At 41.5% G+C, this 16,435-nt stretch overlaps 1 protein-coding gene across 4 annotated transcripts in view; it reads right to left on the reverse strand.

Moving 5' to 3' along the window:
• The window catches only part of IRSp53 (Insulin receptor substrate 53 kDa), a 769,646-nt gene that overhangs the window by 418,557 nt on the left and 334,654 nt on the right, over nucleotides 1–16,435 (reverse strand). The gene's annotated exons all lie outside the window — the stretch shown is intronic.

The following is a 16,435-nucleotide window of genomic DNA, read 5'->3' on the forward strand; positions in this document are numbered from 1 at the left end:
AGGACAGGATAGTACGGAAAGCAATTACACGTCATAAAAGATGGGAACAGTGCCCCGTGCGTTATCTCGGTCGCTTGACCGTCTGTATTGCTGCGTCCAGCTGAAGCTGTTTACAGCATGCGTCTCTTAAGGTGAGTTTCTGTTTATATTTCCTTCGTGATAGTTTGTTTGCTTGTATTTTTAGTTTTTATTATTATTTTTTTTTTCTTGTTGATGTCTTTCTTTTTTTTTCTTTTAAAAAGCTAGTGTAAGCGTTTTCCCCTGTTATTCCTCCTTGGGTTAGTTTTATGTAAGTTCAGTGTGGCACAGGGACATGAGCTGTTGTTCCTATTTTGGGTCTTTTGTGCGTTGTCAACTCTCCAGGAGAGTAACTCCATAGGTCAGTCAAGAGGGGATTTTCGGTGCTTCGTAGTGAAGCTTCCATGTCTGTAGCCATCTTTTTTGCAATGGACAGGATTGGCGTTAACTTTAGGTCCTTTCTCAGCTCACTGTTTCTAATGAACCAAGGGGCTCCGACGAATCTCCTGACAATTTTGTTCTCCGTCGATTGAATTTTGTTAAGGTTAGTTTTGGCGGCTTGTAGCCATACTGGCGCTGCGTAGGTTAGCAGAGGACGGATCATGGCCGTGTAGATGATTTTTTTTGTTTTTAAATCTAACGGTGATCTTGGTTGCATGATGGGTTTTAACGCTGCCGCCGCTGCTGTTGCTTTTCCGATGGCCTGTTTGATGTGCTGGGTCCATCTGAGGCCTTTATCGATAGTTATTCCTAGGTATTTTACCTTTTCTTTTCTAGGGATACAGTCGTTACCAAGGAAGAGGGGTGGCCCGATTCCTGCCTTTGGCCTCCTGCTAAAAGTCATATGTACGCTTTTTTTACTGTTTGCTTTTAGTTTCCAGTCGATCAACCACTCATTGAGGGTATCTAATTGGGACTGTAGCCTATCCGCCGCCCAAGACGGGTTTGTGGCCTTTGCTGTAATCGTGGTGTCGTCGGCGAATAAGTATATTTCAGTGCCAGGGTTACGTGGCACGTCGTTAACGTATACCGAAAATAGTGATGGCGACAGAACGGAGCCCTGTGGGACTCCGGCATTGATGCTCTTCCTCTCTGAAATGCAGCCGGCATTGTCGACATGGAAGGTTCTTCCTTCCAGGAAGGACTTGATAATCTTTAGGAGGTATGTCGGGGTCGGTGAGTTAGTGAGCTTGAGGAGTAAGCCCTCTGACCAAACTCGATCAAACGCAGCTTCCAGATCCAGAAAGGCCGCCTGGGTGATCATTCCCTTGTTAAAACCATTTGTGATGTTCTCAGTTAACCTTAATATCTGGTGGGTTGTTGAGGTCCTGGGCCGAAACCCGGCCTGCTCGGGGATGGTTCCTTCCTCCAGGAACGGGCTTAGTCTATTTTTAACGGCTGACTCGAAAAGTTTACCGGTGGTATTCAATAGACTGATCGGCCGATATGATGCCGGGTCACTGAGTGGTTTTTGAGGTTTTGGAAGCATTTTGATCTTGGCCCACTTCCACTCAACTCAGTTTAGAGCTGCGTTGAAAAGTTTGGCTAGGAACCGATGGGCGTTCGGTGGGCATCGTTTCAAAATTTTGTTACTTATGCCGTCCGGACCACCTGCGCCTTTAGGTTTGAGTCGCTTTATTAGGAAGCCGACTTCCTCTGGAGTGATTGGGGACGTTTGGCTGTTTGGCGCCCAATTGAGACTATTCCAGTTGTTGACCGCCTCTGAGGCGTACGTCGAGCCGCCTGTGTTATTAAACCTTTCTTCGAGTATATCCGCGAAGAGGTTACTTTTTTCCTCGTCTGTGAAGGCGGTGGTGTCCTCGCTCTCCAGTGGTGGGGATCCAGCCTTTGGTCCTTTGAGGGCCTTGGCAAGTTTCCACGCTGAGCCGTCTACAGTGGAGAGCTCCGCAACTGTCTTTTCCCAGGTGTTTTTCCTGTGTTCCCTCAGTAGAGTTTGCACCTTGTTGCGGAGGACGCAGAAGAGCTGTCTACTCTCCATTTCTCTATTTCTTTGCCATTTGCGCCTTGCCCGGTTCCTTTCTGTAATACATCGTAGAATTTCGTCTGGAATGCCGTGTTGCAGTGTGGTCTTTTTTGAAGGCTGCCTAGCAACACGCAGTGCTGCGTTTACCTCTTTTGCCCAAATGATGGCGGCTTTGTCTATTTGAGGGGGAGAGTGTAGTGGTAGACTATTCAGGACTGCTATTTTCCCTTCCAGTGTCTCGCCGAACAAGTTCCAATTAATTTTGGTACCTTCGTTACTCAAGGAAGGAATTAGTGACAGGTTGACGGTGTACAAAAGCGGAAGGTGGTCTGAGGAGGAGTTATCAAGTGTTATGGGAGTCGATATATTGGGTGTGTTCTTTGAAAGAACGATGTCCAGGATGTCATTTTTGTTGCTCGGGATATTGGTGTAGTGAGTATAGGTATTAGGTGCGCTGATGACGAAGTTTACTTCTTGTTGCAGTCGGCGTAGTCTGGTTCCCGCTGCGTTTGCGGCGCGGCATCCCCAGTCTGGATGTTTGCAGTTGAAGTCGCCTCCCAGGATGCACTTATCCTTAATGATTGACCTCAGCGCTCCTTCGTCCGTGGGTGTGAGATTGCCCGGAGGCAGGTATATCGACCAGAAATTAATGTTTCCGCCCGTGGTGGTGATTGTGGCGCCTATTGCTTCAAGGCGGTAGGAACGTGGAGGAGGTAACATTTTGGCTTGGTGGCATGACTTGACAAGCACCATTACTCCTCCTCCGGCCTTATTTTTCCTATCACAGCGGAACTGTTTGTAACCCGGTGTGAAAAGATTTTTTGACGTTGTAAGCCAGGTCTCCTGGAGCAATACTATGTCGGCATGGTTTTCCGACAAGAGAAGGAGTAACTCTTCCTTTTTGTTACTGACGCTATTCGCATTCCACTGAATGATTCTCATTGTCGAAGTTGGTGCGTTTTTCATCATAAGAATAGGATGGCGGCTTTAGTTACTTCTTCTATTAGTATTTCAGATGTGGATTTGCCATGAGGCGGGTTGATAAGTTTACTTATCAAGCCCGTGAGCCAGGAGATAATTTTATTTTTTAGTTCGTTAATTCCTTCGGCCTGGGGCGCTGGTATGGCTGCCGAGGAAACGGGTTGGGAAGTGGCGTTTGGTGCTGTTGGAGGCGCCGGAAAATTAGATTCGGAAAGTGCGGGAGCTAGTGCAACTGCGGGCGCCCCACGGTTAGATTGGGCGCTTCGCAATTTCTCAGCGTAAGTTCGGTAGCGCTGACATCCGCGGTAATTCGCGGGGTGAGGGCCTCCACAGTTAGCGCAGGTTGCTGGTTCTGGGCGACTACGGGAGCAATCCGAGGAGAAATGATTTTCTCCACATTTCACACATCTGCTGTTTAGACCGCATGTTTTGTAAGTGTGCCCAAAGCGTTGGCATCGCTTGCATTGCGGAGGGCCGTTGGATGGGCGGAATGGTTCGATGGTGATTACTAGCCCACAGAGATGGGTTAGTGCAAGAAAGTCTTTTTTGTCGCGGGAACAGTGTGTTTCGTGGGACGCATAGCAAAAAGAAGGAAACGAGCCACATTGGCTTAATACACATTCAAACACGGTTCAAGGTTAGAGCATCGACAAGCCGAAGATCCGTGGTTTGATTCCCGGTCAAGGAAACCTTTTTGCGTCTGTGATCTGCTCGATTCCACCTTCCTCACCATTACGGTGTTCGTCAATTATATGTTCCTGCCCCTTTTCCTTACATATGTATTTATGCTCGTGAATGAATATATATATATATATATATTCAGTGAATGTGCATATATATATACACGTGTGTATATATATATATATATATATATATATATACATATATATATATATACATATATATACATATATACATATATATATACACACATACATGTACGTATGTATGTATATTATAATTTTCTTTAATTTCATTTTATTAAAAAAATTCGTTTCATCGAAACAACGAAACTGGGAATATTTTTCCCTTCTTCGCGAGCGAGTTGGGCGTGGGTCTTTTAAAGCCGGATATATATATATATATATATATATATATATATATATATATATATATACACAAACACATTTATATATATACACACACATATATATATATATATATATATATACAAACACACATTTATCTAGAGTAATCTTTTACACCTTTTATAAGGAAAAATCAACTAAAATTTATAAAGTACAAGAGAAAACATAGTAAAGACTGGAGCACGAAGAATTTATGTACTTATCCGTTCAGGAGAATGAAGGTAGGAAGGGAGAGAAGGAAAGAGGGAGTTGAAGTGGAGTGAAAGAGAGGGAGAAATATGACGTCTGGTGAGGTATGGAGTGGAGGGGAAGGGCTTCGTCCCAGTCAAGGTTAGGCGAACTCAGTTGAGCGAGGCTGGGTTGGGGTTTCGGAATGAAGGGAGGTGGATGAAGAGGCTAGGAGGTGAGTAAGGGGGTTAGCGAAGTTGAATTGTGGGGCCGGGGAGGGCGAGAGAGGGGGAGGAGAGGATGCCGACTAGGAGGGGGAGTGTTTATCGGCGGGATGAGTGTTTGCTTTAAGAGTCATTCCCATGCTTGTGGATGAGCGAGGTAGTTTCAATGTGGACTGTTGACGTACGTACCGACGGTCCTTGGCAAAAAGCTTAGCGAGGAAAAGCTTTGAGAGAGGGCAAGGTAATGGATGAACTGAAGCAATAACTTCATCCCTTTAAACCGATGGAAGAGCGTCCGTCGTCTCAATGAATGCGCATGAGAGAATCACCAATTGCACCAAGCTGTCATCACTCGTTGGTTTGAACTGTTTACACGATGAAAAGCTAGAGGAATCTACTATATCTAACTATTATGCTTTCTACCTTCCTCCATGGATATTTTATGAGCAAAGTAATCTCCTTCAAAGACAAATCATCTCTTTAAAAATGATTATTCATGGGTGGGCAAAAGTTTGTAATGGAATATGGTTAGAGTAGTTCCCATATATTTTAGAGAGGGGATCTCAATTTAATAGTTTGAAAATATGCTCAATAAAATAAGACCTCGACTTTTTAGTCAAGTTCTGTTTTTTGTAGTTTTATTATTTCTAAATCTTACGTAAAGTTATTTTTGTGTGTCTCCAAAAGTAATGAGATTGTGTGGAAATATTTGATTTTCCTCTTAAATGCATAGAGGTTAAAAGTTTGAACAGCCTCATTCACTCCCAGTTCAGATACTCTTTCCAATACCTCAACTATCATGGGGAATTGGGTAGATGAGGGAGCGTTTTCCTTACCATAGACACAACTTGATTGTATGTGATACAAGGAAAGAGTTGAAGGGGATTTAAAGGAACGTAAACGTGTGCACATATGAATATTAAATGTTCAACATTTATTAAAAGCTATTTAAATTGCCATAAAAGGCGATTTTTATTCTGAAATATGATAATGAGTCAGGAATTGGAACTAAACGGCGAAAAAACCTTCATAGTCAACTTATAAGGTTCAAATGAAAAAGGAATCAAATTTAAAACGTAGTGAAACGGTGATAGTGTAAATAAGCAAAAAAATTGCCACTATGCACACAATTGAAAGCTAGAATAGACAAAACGGCGAACTTAATTAAATAAAATAGATTCTGAAGGTTTCAAGTTAATGAATAGAGAAAATAAAATCTACATCATAAAAGAGGACCAAATTTAAAAACTCCGTCCACATGTTTAGAGAAATGAGTGTTATTATCAGTAAAAACTACAAGAGATAATGCAGTCGTTCGCTGAAGAACAATTGAGTGTACGTAGAAAAGACAAGAACTAACTTATGACCGCGGCAGTCGTAAATTCACACATTTCCCGCAAGACTCATAAACTTCGCCCTAATGAAATGCTTTGGCGAAGTCGGAGGGAGAGATAGAGAGGAAGAGAACCATTTCAATCTGCGTGCGTGAGAACGAATTTCTGGCGGCGAACTCACACGATTGTGCACGTCAATGAAAGTGAGTAAATGCACGAATATTTTTGTTTAACTATGGATATTAATCACGATACGATGGAAGGAAAAGAGGTCTGAAGTGGAGAATTGATGATAAAGGAGAAATCGGAGCACTCAATTCGCGTAGCTTCCGGCCGTATTTGAATCCGTGCGTCCCATTACCCAAGTTGAAATGAGAGGGTACATGACCAGGGCACTCCTGTGGCCAGAACGGGGAAGGAATGGCGGTGTTTAGAATGAAGTGGGACGCTGAAGCGACGGAAGGGATAAAAAGAGAATTTCATGGGGAGGGAGGGGGAGGGATGTGGAGGAAAGGAAAAGCTATTGGTTGGCATATGGGTAAATTCAAACGACGGACCCGACGAATGCAGACAGTTTGCACTATACTACGGCGAGAGCAAGCAGGGCTGGTCTCGTTGCTAAAGCATATTTGACGTTATTCCATTTTGCACTTGGAGACCGTTTCAACTGTCCATCTGGGCTGAATTCATTTTATTCCATTTTCATCGATTCATTTCCGCCCGGATCGGAAATTAGGTCTCTTCACCGGCGAATAATTATGAAAATAAAATTAAAGGAAATTTCCGGTGGTATTTTATAACCTTCAAATTTGATTACATCTGTGAATTATCGCGAATGTTTTAGGGGAAGTGTATTCTTTTTCGACATGTAATCATAATCAATCTCTTCTTTATCAAACGGATTGTCAATTCTCTCCTTTAGCCAACTGCCTGATGACATGTTAATGATTGTCATTATTGGCGATCCAAATTTTTAGGGTAAAGACTGGGTAAAAATTAATGTGAGTTTTAGGACGTAAAAAAAGGGATTACAGCAAGTAGAATGGAAAACATTTATATTCCTGGTTTTCATTCGTCATCAATAAGACGAATGGTTTTAAAATTTTATTTCTTGTCAAAAATAAAAGTGGAATCAATCTTATTTGGAGTTTATTCCTTTAGGCGGAGTGTTTTAATATGGACGTCATAATTGAGTATTTCAATACACCTATTTGGTATATCGTAATGGAATCCAATGACTAGAAGCTAATTTAATATTTAATAAAAATGAAAAATCGTTCGCCTTTATCGGGTTCATTTGAAGTGGTGTTTCAAGAAAAAAACGAACATCTTTCGGAAACGGTATATAAGATATTAAAAACTCTATCTTCGGAAGCTTGGGTTATTTTAAATACCTCCCTGTGTACCTGGGAGATGTACCACGTGAAAACCATATGAAGCATTCTAAAAAGAGTAGGATAGCGTGTAGAAATGATTCCAAAAAGTGTTAATTTTACGTAGGTAAACAATATTTTACTACTTCTGAGCTAAGAGCTAAATAGGTAACAGTTATTGATGGAGGAGTGTAAGGTTATTGTTGACAGTATTTAACTTGTTCCACAAATGCTTAAACTATATATATATATATATATATATATATATATATATATATATTCAGATGAAGAATACATCACTTTAAATTTCAAAACTTGAGAAATGAGTTTCAAAGTATTTCTTTTTTGATTTCATACTCTAATTGATTTTGAATTTTTATTATCTTCCGGAGTTTACCTTTTTTTCAGCAGCTAGTATCGGCCACGCAATACTGTGTTTTATTGATCATGCAATCTTCCATGAGTGGATTCCTATCCCAATACTCATACGTACGGAGCTGCGAATTTGTAATTCTCATTCGAATAAAACTCCCACTACTCTTTTACGACGGCCCGTAAGTTGAAATAGGCGGCTGGAAATAAGCGAGGGAAGAGAGGTAAACGAGGATGATGCTTGAAGTAAGTAAAGGAGGCAGCCAAGACTTCAAGCCTTGGACGGGAGAAGAGCGGAGGAGGATAGAGGGAGGGAGAGAAGAATGGCAGCCGAGAAAGAAGAAGAGGGCGTTAAAGGAGAATTTAATGCGGAGGGAGAATGAGGCGCGGAAGGACAGAGAGAGAGAGAGAGAGAGAGAAAAGATAGGGTGAGGGAACAAAGCGCTCGTTAAGTAAGGTGCAAAGAGAGTGGGTGGGAGAGAAGGGTAAAGGAGGGGGTGGAATGGGACGGAAGCGATCTAGGTGGAGGAAATGAGATGCCCGCGAAAGTAAATGGAAGTGTTTTCAGGGAAAAACGGCCTGCGGGATAAAATAATAATTTTCCCAAAGAAGAATGAATTAACCAACTCTTTTATTCCGAGAGTTTTTTTTGGGAATTTTCAGGCAGAGAAAAGGAACAATAAAGGTAAAATGATATTATTTTATGTTTTTTGTGTAATTTGTCTCAATATAAATATCTACCTACCAAAACAGGCTAATGGGTGGGGAAAAAACACAGTTACATAATTTAAGAGGAAAAAAACATTTTACCTCGAAATCGTGAACTAATAGCGAGGTCAAATAGAATACAATCCTGCAAAATATAGGATATTATGAAAAAATGACTCGATCTTCTTCAAACGCCTTCAGAAATATTAAAAGCCATTTAAAATCAATTAAAATTGCATAAATAGCTAATTACAATAAATACAAAGGGCCAATTTCAATCAAATTTTGCTGGTTCTAATCCTGATACCCTGATAATATTAAGCATGAACGATAGGAAGATAAGATTTTAATAAATACAAACAAAAGGCATTTCTTTAAATGGAATCCCATAAAGAATGTGGAGTGATACGTTGGCATTTAACTTAAGAAAAAAGAAATGTCACTTATCAGTTATGAAAAAGAATCAATTCAAAATGGTACTCTAACAGAGGCAATGATAACCAACCCGAGTAAGTGTTTTTCTGAAGATGTGGTCCCTTATAAGTCTACAGTGTTTAAGAAAATATGAGAACGAGAAAAGAGTGAGAATGAAAGACTACGACAAAATCACTGGAGTATAATCGGAGGGAAAGTGGAGATCGATTGGATCCATACAAGCAGAAGAAATGTTCTCAAAGGTGCAGAGAACAGCTCTTTACGTAGCCCATTATATTTCAAAACTTCTCTGGAGGAAATCTATTTAAGGTGCGTATTCTATAAAAACCGCTCAAATCACTGAGAAAAATGCAATCAAATATTTCATTATTTGTGGCGCTTGTTTTTCGTAACTGGCATTTTTACAGGGGATACCTTCATGAGAAAACAATTAAAATTATTTTAGTTCACATAATTGCATTATTTTCTCGTCCTATAATTGATTTACTTGCTCAATATAATGAAGTATGAAAAAGTTCATGAGATATATTAATTAAATACTAACAATAGTTACATGCCAAGCTAACATACTTACAATTTTTCTAATTCAAAACTGTGTAACATTTATTATTAATATGACTAGAATGTCAGAAAGAATTATGCAATCGCTGTTCTCTAAATTTCTTCCTTAATTCCTTTCACCGTTTTTGGGACAAATCCGAATTTCTATCACGTCGACCTCCTAGAAAAGTTCAAGAATATCCTAGGATTGACGCAGGCAATAACGGTGGAAGAATAAATTTCCATCGTACCAGAGGCATCGTATATCCACTAAAAGGGATCAATCCCCATACAATCAAGTCTTAAAATAAAATAATAAGTTTTCGGACTATGCCTCAGGTTACAGCCTCTTTTAAGAGTAAGGGTTAGCAATGAGATACGGAGGTAAAGTTTACTCTCCCAAGGGTCCACTAATGAAGTTTCTACACATCCCTCTTCCCGAGGTAAGCGTTGAAATATACGCGGACGCGGAGGAACGCGGACGTGAGGGCAGGAGGGAGAGGTTGTGAAAGTCTGGATGGGGTGAGAGGCGGTGGAGAACAAAGAGAATCCGACCGTTTGGCTGCGGCTGTTTAAGCACGGGCGATAAAGAGACGAATGGGAAGGAGGGAAATCAAAGAAAGCGAGTAAAGAAGGGGAAGCAGTGGAAGAGAAGAAAACCACCAGGAGATGAAGGCGGTGGAGAGGGAATGCTCAAGTTCCGGGGAAGGGTGTGAGCGCGGGGAGTGGCGGCGGAAAATATAGCCTGGGTCCGAAGCGCCAAATCCTCTTTAGCCCCTTTAAACTCCCTTCGTTATCTCTTATCCGCCGTCAAAGAGCTGACCAAACCCTTCCCAAACTCTCTCCACTTTCTTTTTCTCCTACTAATCTACCCCCCTCCCCCTACTAGTGATCTATCCCCAGCTTCCACCCTTCTCTACTCTCTCCTTCCCTCCATCATCTCCTCTCCTTCGAATCCCAGACGTGAAAAAACCTTCACCTGTGAGAGAAGGATCCCATGGGAATGGCGGTGGAGCTGCTACCTCTACGACATTTTTTCGAGTTTGCCGTCTCCCATCCAAACACCACTAAATATATTTCGCTCAGCCTTTTGAACAGACCGAGTTTCCTATTCCGCCTTGACACCAATCGCCAGCTATTCCTCACATTCCCCGCACTAAATTCTCTTTTTTTATTCCCCTCTTCCATTTCCACATCAAAATCCGTCTTCAGGTTCTCATCCATCCCTTGCCATTCGAATTTGACGGTGTATTATCAGATCTCAGATGATACTCCACCGTCATTTTTCAGTTAGTTCATTATGTAATATACTCCATTATGTTACGTTAATTTTTTAAAAATATTATACTGAATTACTGACGGTAAAAAGTTTCGTTGAAAATGTTGGATTATGCTCTGTTTTGAAATTCCTTGTTTTAGCTTTACCTGCTCAATTTGTATTTCATTAAACGTGTATATACTCGCCCCTCCGTTTTACTATCTTGTTCAATCAACATAATACACAGGTAACCGCAAATCTATATGGTTCAATCCCGCCTTAGTAAATGGCTACTGTGGTCTTGCAAAGTATCCAGTTGGTGAAGAGGTGTCGTGCAACATGACCTGAGCAATCTGATGGCCTAAGTTATGCGTTGGCTCACTAAAAAATTTCTTACTCAGCGACCTCGTGCCCGTGGTCATCTTCCTCCTACGTTCCATTCCCCCATCTTATTCTTCCCTCTCACACACCCATTGCGCCATCCGGAGCCAGCACGTCCGGACTGCCTCGTTTGCTTCCGCCCCACCCCAGCCCTTACCCGCCATCGCCTTATAAAACCCCCTCAACTCTATCCCCTACCAAATATACCTTCTCCCTTGCAACCCGGGCGGTTTGTGGAGAGGGCGAGACAGAAGGGAGGGGCGCCATGATGTGATCCCGCCTCCCCTGACCTCGTGCAACTTCCCACTATCCAGGATTTCCCGCACGCACTATATCTTCATTCCGCTCGTGAAAGGTAGTCATCGTGCGTTTTCCTCTTCTCTGAAGCGCGAGGGAGCGCTATGGGAGATATCCTTATTTTCGTTTTCCTCCCTTCTTGTTTTCATAATAAATCCCTCGACGGCCGGAAATTCGAGATTTCTACTTCCCGAGTCCTTAAGTGATTAATCTCTAACGTAGTCGATGTTTACGATTTACCTCACAGGGAGCAGTTTTCGTAAGTGTCCAAGCGTACTCCAAGAAACGGTCCTGTGCTAGGAGTTAAACTTTAACTTCGCGAAGGAAATCAGCAAAAATCAGTTCCACGCCGTTACATACTATAAAACATTCATACATTCGAAAGCCGAGGTTTCAAAATTAATGCCCTAACTCCAAAAATAAAAGTGTTTCGCTAAAAAGGTTGCACCTGTTCCATCCATTCACCAAGCTTTCACTCATCCAATTCTCATGCATGCATTTTTAAACACGTGATTCGTTTCTGCGATAAAATTATTTATAAGGACACTCTGAATTTGTTATTATAACATTTTTAAATTCAATTCAACCGCCGGCACACCACGATTTGGGTGAAAGGGGCTCACTAGCCAAAGATCTAAAGAAAATCGCTAACGTTCAAATATTTTCAATTCAGGTACGCACATCTTTTTCAAATTGTTTCCATTTATACGGTGGACATGGTGGTCCAGTGCGTAGCTTACATGGAGGGTCCAGGTTTTAATTCCAGTGATGCCTCTGGTCACCTCCAGCTTCAACCAAGCAGTGTGATTCTTCGGGAACTTCCTGGGAAATAATAGGTGGCACAGGGAAAGACACTGGCCGCACCCTAATATGTGAATTTCACACACAGTTGGGCTTAGCACTAGGTCAGCTCTATCCTCACCTATCAAACCGAACTTGGAGTTAATAACTGTGATTTTCATTCACACAAAAGTATAAGGCACTTGTGATAATCAATCAAAATTTTTAATCTGAAGGCCTTCATTTCTACCAAATAAACTCATCTATTACATATTTTTTTTGCTCCATATGAAAAAGTTTCTACTACAGTAGTAGGATGTCATTTCATCATTCTAACGTCCGAATTTTAGATGGTAATTTTCTTTCTCATTATCATATTACATCAGCAACATCATATATATATATATATATATATATATATATATATATATATATACAAGCATGTATATTTTTTTCGCAACAATAAATATTTCACCCTTATTTGAAGAATGCTAAACTCTGAAATTACGGACAGCGCCCATAGAGAGAAAATCCGAATTTGAACGAAATTTCATTTTTGTTCTTTCAAACGTGAAATCAATCACATTTATGTTTGTTTAGGATATCGCTAATTGGATAAACATTGCCTCGACGTTGATCCTCTATGATAGCTATGCGGTCGACATATATCGAACACTTTCCACCGTTTAAACACGATTGCACTTACTCCGGTCAAAAGTACCGAGAGAGAGGGAGAGAGATAGAGCGGTGGATCTTAATTGTTTGCCATTACCCTGAGAGCGTTCAAACACTAAGCCTCAGTTTCTGGCTTAATTTACCATGGGCGCCTCTTGACGACACTCCACTCGTGCGCCATCGAAGTTTTCATCCATCCTCTTATACCTCTCGAGTACAAATCAAAGGCTTACTCGAATCCCGGAGCAATCCAATCATCTCGGCTCTGATTATTTGACGACCGAAAAGGGCCTTGCTCGCCTCCGAGGGCACCCGCCAGCCTCCCCACCCGTTCTCCCTACCCTTTTCCTCCGCGGGCTTTCGAAAATCTCTATTTGCGCGTCATTTCTATGCCCCCCCTACCATTTACTTCACCTCGTCGTCTCCTTCTATACTCTTCTGGAAGGGACCTCTTTCGGAATTAGATTTCCTTGGTTAGTTTCTTCACCCGACCGATCCCTTTCCACTATAACTCGTGGTTGGATAGCTATCTAAGAAGCAGATTGGAGCACTTTAAAGACGCCGACTCCAGGGGAAGAAACGATGGATACAGCGCCGAAAAGAAGACCTTGATCATGCGGTCATAAAAATATTGGAATGCATTACCCAGATGTTTAAGGAGCAGCCAACCTTAACGTGATGGTTTAAAAAATTCGAAATTCTAGGAGCGTAGGTAAGAGAAAACGGCTTTAAATTACAAATTAACATAAAAACACAGATTAAATTAGAAACAAGGAATTTTTATGCAAGGTAGCGTTACATGAGATTAAAAATATTTAAAGAAATATTATTTTGAAAAGGTTAATGAAGATATGTCAAAGTAAAAAATATAATAATTATTATGCACAGTTTTAAAGAATTTAAGTCATAATCACAGGCTATAAATTCCAGCATTGGTTTTTAACAGCTCTTCAAACTACTCGGCCCTTACAAATCTGTTCATTCCCTCATAGCAACTAGCACCGAAATTCTACATTGACTGCGTCTAGTAATCCATCCTAGGCCTTCCTCTACATTTATTTCAATACATGTTCACTTCAATTATGGTCAGTCAGTTGGTATGGTATGCCCAGTCATCTCCCCTCTCCTTGTAAACGTTCTCCATAGGCTCCTCTCTTCATTCACTCCTAGAAGCAGGGACTACTTCATTTTGTACCCTGCCTATCCACTTTAGTTTCATCATTCTTCTAGATCATTGCATTAGAGTAAGCTTACCATTAAATGAGTAATTATATATAAAATTAATGTCAGCTAATAAACTACCTACAGATTAGTTTCCACATTGTCCTATATTCCTTAATTACTATTATTTCTTATGGAGTTTTACTTTGAAAATTATTACTAATCTTTAAAAAAATCGGATATACGATGAATATTGACTTCTAATTGGATACCCTTATTAATAGGGACACAATCACTCAAGAAAAACGTTTCAGAAGAACAAGATATCATTAGAGAGTTATTTTAACCAAATTAAAAAAGTGTAACAGGAGAAGAAATATTTCCAAATGTAAACCAATTTTAGGTGTCGATAAAATGATTTCATGTGCCTCTGTTAAGAAAAATAGAGTTGTCACATAATTTATTCAAGTAAGGTTTGACTTTTTTAAACATAATTTCAATGACACCTTCACCATACGTTTTTCTGTTACTAGATATTCCAAATTTTTTATAATTACCTATCCATCTAAAAGAACAGAAATTAATTTAAATTTGTAATATAAATGTTCATTGCATAAACTGGTCCAGCACAACTCCAAGGGGTATACTATTTTCTTTGAAGTAATGCAAATGTTACAAATCTGAGAACAATCTCCCATTCAACTCGCTGAAAATCGCAGCGATCCAAGGAGCCAACCTATGTCTCCAACAACCGCCGAGCTTCTAATGGAGATGGAAGAATAAGGAATGTGTTTTATGTAGAAAAAGAAGCCGTGGAGCTGGAATAGATGTACGGGGGGAGAGTACAAAGTCCATGGTGGAGTGGGCGTGTGTAACTGAGGGAGGGTAGGGTAGGAGAGAAGGGCGAAATGGCCCACGTCCTAGGAGGGGAGGCCTCATCCTCCTTCAGCGAGGAAGTAGCGACAGCGTTCATGGGTGTTGGAGAAATCTCCCCAGCCACCCTTCCCCTCACGAAACTTTCCCTCCCTATCCCTCAGGAGAGGACTAGGAAGGAATCAAAGCGACGGGAGTCCAGAGGGGAAACGGATTCCTGAGGGAGGAGGAGGCGGCGGAGGACATTGCCTGCCGGCAGGTTGGTCGCTTGGTCCGTTTGCTGGATGCGTGTGTCTGTGTGTGGACTGGAGAGTCTGCGGAAAGACAGCAAAGGAGCCGGAACGAAATGGTCTAGATGGGGAATGTGAGACAGACGATGATGAGGAATGGGCTGATGAAGGAACTGAAATAGGAATGAGGGAGTGGAGGAGGTTGTGTGGCGACGGGGAATGGAGACCAGGCCGTGCGCGGGTCCAGAACTAGATGGGAGGACGAAGCATCGAAAGGGTCTTCTCTCTCTCCCGAACAGACTAACGGATGACTGCACGGAGAAGTTGGTGCGGAGAAAAGCCATCCCCCGAGAGAGGGCGATGTGGGAGGGAGTGGGGTTATAGGGACATAAAAGAAGTACGAGGTAGGTGAATGGAAGGTGAAGGAAGGTGAGAAGAATAGGAGGTCGACCAAAATCTCTCGAAAAGTTTTTCAGCACGGAGAGAGAGAGGGAGAGCAGGTAAAGGGGTTCGAACTCGGGGAGTGCAAACGTAGGGAAGTGAGCTTGCCAGGGTATGCGAAGAGAGCATTAAATTTTAATCAGTCGAAACTCGCAGGCGTGCATGCTTGCCGTGAGGAAAAGAAGTTGGGAGAGGGGTTAGTGGGCGTTTCGCAGGACAGGGAGGCTGGGAGGAGGGCGGCTCGAAGCGGCGGCTAAACCATTTGAATAGGCTTGGCTGTCTTACGCCTCTCTGAAAGTTGCGGTCCTAAAAGTTGAATTTCGTCCCACCGTAGTGGAGATCAGGACTGTTTGGTGAGCTACCCTTATTGCCTCTTTTGTCCGTCGTCTAACCCCCCCACCCCCTCCCGGGAATTCAACATCTCCAATCGAATTACGTATTAATGATGTGATTCTTGCGAGTTGCAAGGATAACGTAGGGAAGCTGTGTAGATGGCGGATGGTATTCATTGGGGGTTCTACGAACTCAATAAACTGACGAAGAGTGGCTGAAATCGACTTAGCGTTAAACGTGAATAGGAGTGGCCAACTTAAATTTTCATCCTCAATATTACTTAGGCCAATTAAATATATATATAGTTTTAATTTTATCCAAACAACCGTCTTATCCTGTAGATTCAGGAATATAGTTAGAGGCATATCACCCTGAGTATTTCAATAAATATCATTTCATGAGCCAGCTGATACGTGCAGGTGTTCCTGGCCATCTTAGGCAATGGGCTTTGGGTTATAGATAACGTGAGTTATAATTTTAAAGTTTTCATTTTCGTTGATAGCATTTTTTTAATTTTTTCATAACACTATCCGCAAAATTAAATTCACCCGGAGTACCTTACTTTTAAGATAAAATTAGCACCTCAACGCAAACGAAAAACCCCGATCAAATATATCTAGGTTATTCATGCAAGCGCACTGCTCATGAAAGCATGTTAGAGCACGCTATGCGCAAAATAGTACGATGAGTGATCACGAGGAAAATATGTTAATTATGTAACACAAACATTATTTAGTGGATCGACCGACATTTCACGGGGAAGCCATATCAAACAGTTTGA

Source organism: Hetaerina americana, unplaced genomic scaffold (genome assembly GCF_022747635.1).
Source record: "Hetaerina americana unplaced genomic scaffold, ioHetAmer1.1.p SCAF_3, whole genome shotgun sequence".
In the NCBI taxonomy this organism is placed as follows: domain Eukaryota; kingdom Metazoa; phylum Arthropoda; class Insecta; order Odonata; family Calopterygidae; genus Hetaerina; species Hetaerina americana.